Raw genomic sequence first — 7,500 nt, 5'->3', positions numbered from 1 at the left:
AATGTAATAAGGAATTCAAATATATCGGTATGATTATATTTTTCGATAACTATTCTCAAAAACGATTGCATTTCTTAAAAGAATAAGAGATAAGACCTCTCTATCTCTTCCATATATATATATAATCCTATATATATATATATATATATATATATTTATATATGAATATATGTATATATTTATCTATCTATTTATATGAATATATATATATATATATATATATATTATATATATATATTGTATATACATATATATTAATATATATATGATATGTATTATATTATATATATACATATATATATATATATATATATATACTGTATATCATCAATCCTCGCACTTCTTTGACTGATATCGGTAATTACCCTCCTCCTCACATTCGAACCATCCTAACGATGTCATGGTTGTTTAAACGTCAGGCCACCTTTCAACCTTTCAGGGCAAGAAGGACATGATGTATCCAAGTCGGGTTTGGCGAGGCGACACTGGTTTTGTTGCTGGATGTACCTTCTGTGAATTACACCTGGCAGATTTCAATTGTGCCGGTTCCTAGCAAATGGAGTTGGACACCGTGGCATTATATTGGTTGGTGTAGGGTAATGGAATAGCCTCATTGTAGGTAGATGGACACTTGGTTTGTGAGGCAGAGTATACTTAGTATCCATGGAGGTCACAAGAGGTGTACATAGTTACTGGAAAGGTTACACTGAAGTAAAGTGTTGTGTTTTTGTTGGTGCAATGTATGGTTAGTATCTTTTAGGGTTGTGGCTTTATGAAGGCTTGTATTGGTTATCTCTTGCAGCAGTATTGTGAAGGAACGTGATATCTTAATTAAAGGCATTTTTCAAGATGTCTTCTCTCAGGGTGAACTGTTGTATGCTTAATATTCCTGTTTTGTGTAAATGGGTCATTAACAGTAAATCCTGCTTAAAATCTTTCTTTATTGTATGTTTTGAGTTTTTAATATTATATTTTTGAGTGTTTTGATATTGTTTATACTTTTGTAAAGCTCTTGTAAAATAGGTTTAACTGAATTCATGAACTGCCCTTGGAGACTTTTATTTATCTTTTAATATATTATATTCTTAAATTGTAAGAGGTGAACGTTATTGTTAATTATATTTATAATTGTGCCTATTAGTGTTATTAACCGGAGTGTTGATACATTTAAATTACCGTGAAGTTTCTGTGACAGTAGATTCTACGTAGGTCTTAGAGTTACAATTTAGGCAACTGTATCTATAAACTACACTTGAGGACATTAAAAAGACTCAATCAATCTATAAGATGAGAAAGCGAGCCAATTGTGAGTGGATGCTTGGAGATCAATTCTACTTCAACGGATGGAAAGTTTTGTTGGATGATCTTCGTAAATTTTTGTCGAAAGAAATCATCATAAAAAAAGGAAAACTCGTAGAATTTAAGTTTAGAAACTGTGGTAATTTTTTGAGTGTGAGCCAATTTATCACTTAATAATTCATTACGATGCCTATAAAATATTTTGGTGGGGAATTTTTTTCTTAGAATAACAAAGTAGGTCTGTATGAAAATATTCCAAGCTAGAGGTAAGAAGGAACGCTCTGTGGAGGAGAGTAAGAATAGTTTGATTCGAGCCTAATTCAATAGAAATCTTTCTAAAAACCGTGTTATTAAACCCTTTTCTCAATCTATACAGAAGGGATTGTTTGTTACCTTCTAATGTGAGCTTTATATTATCATGCTGAGAATTAGCAAAAGCCAGGAAGAAGTTGGCACCTAATTAATTTTTGAATAATGCAAAAAGTGTCCCCAACACAGCTGAAATAAAATAGGGGATAATATCTCAAAGAGCAACTCCAGGGTGCACATAAAAATGTCGGCAAAAGTGGGGTCCAAAGGGGAACCTATACCATCCCATCGGCATGTTTATACAAATTACCGTTAAAAACAAAGGCAGTGTCCAGCACCACCAGTTCCAAAGTTTCTTGAAAGACCTGCGATTAAAATCGGCATTAGGTTCTGGAAATAATTTGAAATAAAATCTACAATTTCTTCCACAGGTAGTACATTCGGGAATAAAGACTCTAGACGAGACATAAAGATATTAGTCCTGAGATACTGAGGCTTCTTTAAATGCATGGGAGTTACTTAATGAGTGTGTATTTTTTTGTAAGAAATTCTAGGGAGGGAACGATAAAGTTAGCCAGTTTGTAGTTTGTGGTATTAGAAAAGATAAAATAGGCCTCATTGGAACATTAGGCTTGTAAACATTGGTTAATGAATATAAAATTCCATATGAAGACCCCGAGCTAAACAAATTTTGATGATAGGTTTCATTTATAGAATTTTCATTTTCAAGTCTTTAAAAACCTATTAATTTTATCCTCGGTTTTAAAGTCTTGACTCGTCAAGTTTCACAAATTTCGACTCCTCTCTTCTCCTCGAATATTCTCCATTTTAACCACATATTCATCCCTATCTAGAATAAGTTCCTCTACCTTTATCTGGTTTAGTAATGACAAGGTCTCTATCCTGGCCAGTTTTTTCAGTAAATGATTTTTTTTTTTTAATGGTGTCCACCTGCTTTTTAGTTTCCCGAATACAGTACGTGGCAGTTCAGACAGTTGAAAGTGCAGATTACCAAGATTAACATCAAAGGGCAGAGATTTAAGCCTTTGCAATATTGATTCGAGAGGTAGGAAATATTTGCAGTGATTAGGTCTACGTTCGGAAGACAGGAATCCAAAACAAATACTAAGAAATTAAAGCTTACACACACTTCCATGTCTAAAACACTTCTAATGTCAGTATGTGATATTTTTTCCCTCGGGCAAAATCTTACTTTACATTTTTTTTTTTTTTTTTTTTTTTTTTTTTTTTTTTAGATATTGATCAATATCATGCCCCTAGAATTCTTAAGTCCCCTCTACCACTTTACAAGGGAATAATATTTCTTCATCCATTCTTTCGGCTTTTTATTTTCTTCTCATCCACATAAAGCTTACTAACCCTTGTCGGCCACTTAAACTATAAAGTCAATATTCACTCTCATAATTATTTCCAGACTTACGACAACCTCTTCCATTATTGCATCATTAAAATCCATCAATTTTCTTCCTTCTACACTCGGTAAATTCTCAAATTTCTTTAACCATCATCCGAAGGTTACAGCAATTTCGGAGAATTTTTTTTTTACCATTATGAGTTCCTCCATTTATAACCAGCTACATTGGCATATTGTAATGCAAAACATTTTTTCATAAATCAATTTTGAGAATCTTGTATGCGATCCCAAACATATTTCTATTACAATTACTTCTATCCCACAATCCAAATTGAATAGAGGGAAAAATAAAACTTTGAAAACTTGAATAAAAGTTTTTATTGTTTGCGCAGCTCATGTATCACAGTGGCACATTAATCTTATATACTTAATCTAATGAGATAAAAATACTAGTTACAACTTTACATGAAGCCTTCAGTCAACCAATATATTTACATGTCTACAATTACTTAAAGAATCATGCTATTAACCTACGATACACGTATATTAGGATTACGCTTGGAAGCTGCCCTTTCTTTCCTTCCTTTTTTATCAGGAGAATAAGTTTCGCAAAGCGATGGAAAACAATGATCGACAAAATTCCTCAAGCTCAATCCAAGAAATGACAGCTTTTTATGCTAAGGGAGGAAATATAACAAGAGGCACTGTGCAAAAAAGATGGATTGAATCCATCATCCCTAATCTACGGTGGAATGTCCTACGATTGCATGACTAGATGATATGCATTCAACTGTGTTTAATATCACACGTCTCCTGTGCCTGTCTGGAAGACACGGCACACAAGTATTAACAAAATCATCTTGAGTCAAATTCACTGGCAGTAATTTCACCAAATTCTTTCTGGCGATTAAGTAGACTATTTTATACTTTACATGAAAGCCTCACTCCCAAATATTGTCAAGTAAGAGGCTATCAATTGTAGCTTCAGATTTACTTTTATTAATGCTGTATTTCTTAATAGGATAAGACTAATTATACCAATCAACATTACTTTTATCACAATGAAAATTGTGCAAGAGCTTACATGTGACATGGAAAGAGCGAATGAAGAATACGAAATAAAATCGACAAAGAAATCATTACTTCTGTTCAAAATAGGTTTTAACAGGATAAACCATAGGTGGGGAAATACTAACAGTATCCAGCTGGTGCTGTTTTGGTATGCGATCTCAGAGTAATTACTAAAAATTGTCACTATTTGTGATCTGTATCTTTTATGGACACGTTTGAGTAACTATTCCATTTTAACTTAGTAGTGAGATCGCTACAATCAGGCAAGATCGCATACCAAAGCAAAAAACACAACTTTGAGATCGCAAACCAAAAACAGCACCTATCCATCTTAATTGTAGTTAGGGGAAGAGAAAATCATCAGTTAGTCAATGTACTTTAAGTATTCACAACCTTTTTTCACCTTTTGGTTAATTTCTATCATATGGAAACGAAACATTCTATTACTCATCATACTCTACTGAAGACAGATTAGGATATCTAGTTTTACCAATGATGCAAATTTTGTGGAATGTTCTGCAACACCGAATTATAATGAACACATGATAGTCTACAGAAGATACAAACGTTTAGTACTGAATAAAATATGTAGAATGAAGATATTCTTGAAATATAAGTACTGAAACAAAGATAATAAAAATAAATCTGAATAAAACTTCAAGACAAAATGTTATTTCTCACGTTTATATCACTAACGCTCATAGATAACATCTTACGGGCTGCTTTGTTGCAAGAGCCCATATCAGGCCGGAAGGAGCCGGGCAATCTACAAAGAACCATAACATCATCATGAACTATCATCTTCAGTTCCTTTCGTTTGCCTTTTCCACAAGTCACAAGTACATCAAAACACTTACTTTTGTTAAAGTGCTCCCTTTTCTTTTCTCTGCGTCGGTTTCCCCATAGGTTCTTAAATTTACAAATATGAAAAATTACTATCATTTTTTTATGAACAATTTAAAATTTAGCGCGCTGGAACTAAATTATGGAAATAACTATTAACATTAAAGATTTGCATCAGCATGTCTCATATACTCAATGAAATGATCAACCGATGAAATTAGATACATTTATATACCAGATAACTTTAATATTTTAAAAAATCTCACTGCTAAAACATATTGTTAGACATTTTGAAAAATAAAGTACGTTGAACGTATTTCCAACGACATAAAAGTACGTTGCATCTGTGCGTGCTGTGCATACGGTTGTTCTATTATAATGTAAATAGTGTAATTTCCGTGTGGCTTTTGAGGTTTGTGACATTGTCAAGTTGGTGTACGTGGGAACTTTATTCAGAGTAATTCTCGAAGACGGCAATGAATTTGATACTATTTCTTTACTTCTAAAGTTGATCTCCAAGATGTGCATCCCATCCTGCTTCATTGTCTTATTTGGGCATTCAAAATGCATGGTATAAACTTCTCCATACATATATCATACCTAACAACAGTTGTACCATTTATCCATCACTGAAGGAATCTAAAGGCTGTAATGGACAAACATGTCACTAAAATCTGTAGTAACAACAAAGACTGTATAAAAATATTTACTGTTAGTGTAACGTAGCTTACAAAAATTAACACAAAATTAGGTAATTTCATGTAATTTGAAAATCTTGTTAATGTGCGTTAATTTTAGCTGTGGGGAAAAAATTAATTTTCAAGATTAAACAAAAACTTAACATCAATCTTACTAAAACCATGTCACTTATTAAAATAGTTGGGCTTCTTAAAATGGTAATAACCAGTACTAACTCGATTTTTCTTTCACAAAAACATTGCTTTGAAAAAAAAAGAATCTCTTATCACGTTTTGTAGATTTTGTCAAAGCGTTGGACATTGTTTTGCTTTATCAATTAAAACTGAAAGGAAGTCATGATTTATTTTGAATGTTGCAACAAAGGAGCCTTAGGGAGGAAGGAACAAGGAGTCCCCATTGACGCAGTCCATGCCTCCGAAGCTAATCAACGAATAATTTTTTGTATATGATCGTTACATATAAAGTGGAATTCATACAAGGATTAAATGTTATTCATACGTAACTTAAAAAGTTTATAACGATAGCCTTAATCCCAGTTGATTTTACAAGCTATGTTACCATCAGTACTGAAATGCAGACTAAAATTTTTTAAAGTAATTCTTAGAATGAGGTTCTTTGTTTTCTACAAAATGCCAACAGAACTTAACCTAATCTTTATGCACAATAATCCCCAATCTTTGAACTGGATAAACAACATTAAAACAAAAAGGCTTCAGACACCTCAAGTAATGTCCGAGCTACTAAAAAAAAAAAAAAAAAAAAAAAATATGCTATGAAGTTGTTTGAGTGAACCCTGAATATTAAAAAACGAACACTCCAAGGAAAAGGATGAAGCAGGAAATAACTGAATAAATGCACCTACTCAATCTCTTCTCTTCGGTTTTGTTATTTAATTCTTTTCTTTCCAGACATTCTTTTTACTGGCCACCTGCTTCTAATGTACCCAATGTAGGATTGAATAAGTCTCAAGTAAACCTTTGTCCTCTTTTTCCTAGATATAATCCACCCTATTAGACTGCAAATTTTAGACCAGAGAAATTATCCACACAGCACCGATGCTCGGTCAAACAAACTCTGCTCCTGATATGTTCTATGGTATGAAGGGAGAAAAATGTCGAGCACTGCATGGGAAATTTATTAAGTTCTACATAAAACAATATATTAGTTTATAAAATTCACATTTTTAGGATGGTAGACGACGTAATATATAAGATTAATAAGAAAAATTGGGAAGTTTAAAGTGGAATGATGGAGACAGACTTGACTTCGAGAATGAAACTAAGTAAAAATGAGGTATATAATCTTCATTCGAATATGGTAGACCAAACTAATACTAGACGAGAAATGAACAAAGAAAAGTAGTTTCTTTCGAAATTAAGTTTTCTCTTTGAATGGATTTATCAATCATTTTCATCACTGACTACTTAGAGCAAGCCCCAGTGGCAGTACAAGTGAGGCTTATGTAACACTAAAATTTCTTCCTTCATTACAGTATGCACCGAACAATCGAGTACTCATGCCAGGAAATCGTACACTCATGTTTACGACATTGGATGTAGAACTGATAACTTATAAAAATTAACATGATATGGTGGTAAAATATCTCGCATATAACAAGCAACCTTTATCGCAGCACAATATATATATATATACATATATATATATATATATATATATGTATGTATGTATATATATCGTTTAGATGCACAACATAGTGACTAACCTGTTCAGAGATACTCTGGAAAAATAAAACTTCGTTTAGACGACGTATAAAAGTTTTGATTCATTAACAGAGCATCATTAATCGAAGAAAATACAAACTTACTAAGTGTGTATAACTTCAGATATTCAATGAATGAAAATAGTGAATACTTTCCGCTTACTTATTTATATACAAATCACTA

This window comes from Palaemon carinicauda, chromosome 8 (genome assembly GCF_036898095.1).
Source record: "Palaemon carinicauda isolate YSFRI2023 chromosome 8, ASM3689809v2, whole genome shotgun sequence".
In the NCBI taxonomy this organism is placed as follows: domain Eukaryota; kingdom Metazoa; phylum Arthropoda; class Malacostraca; order Decapoda; family Palaemonidae; genus Palaemon; species Palaemon carinicauda.
The sequence above is the reverse complement of the archived record's forward strand: the minus strand, read 5'-3'. Positions refer to the sequence as shown.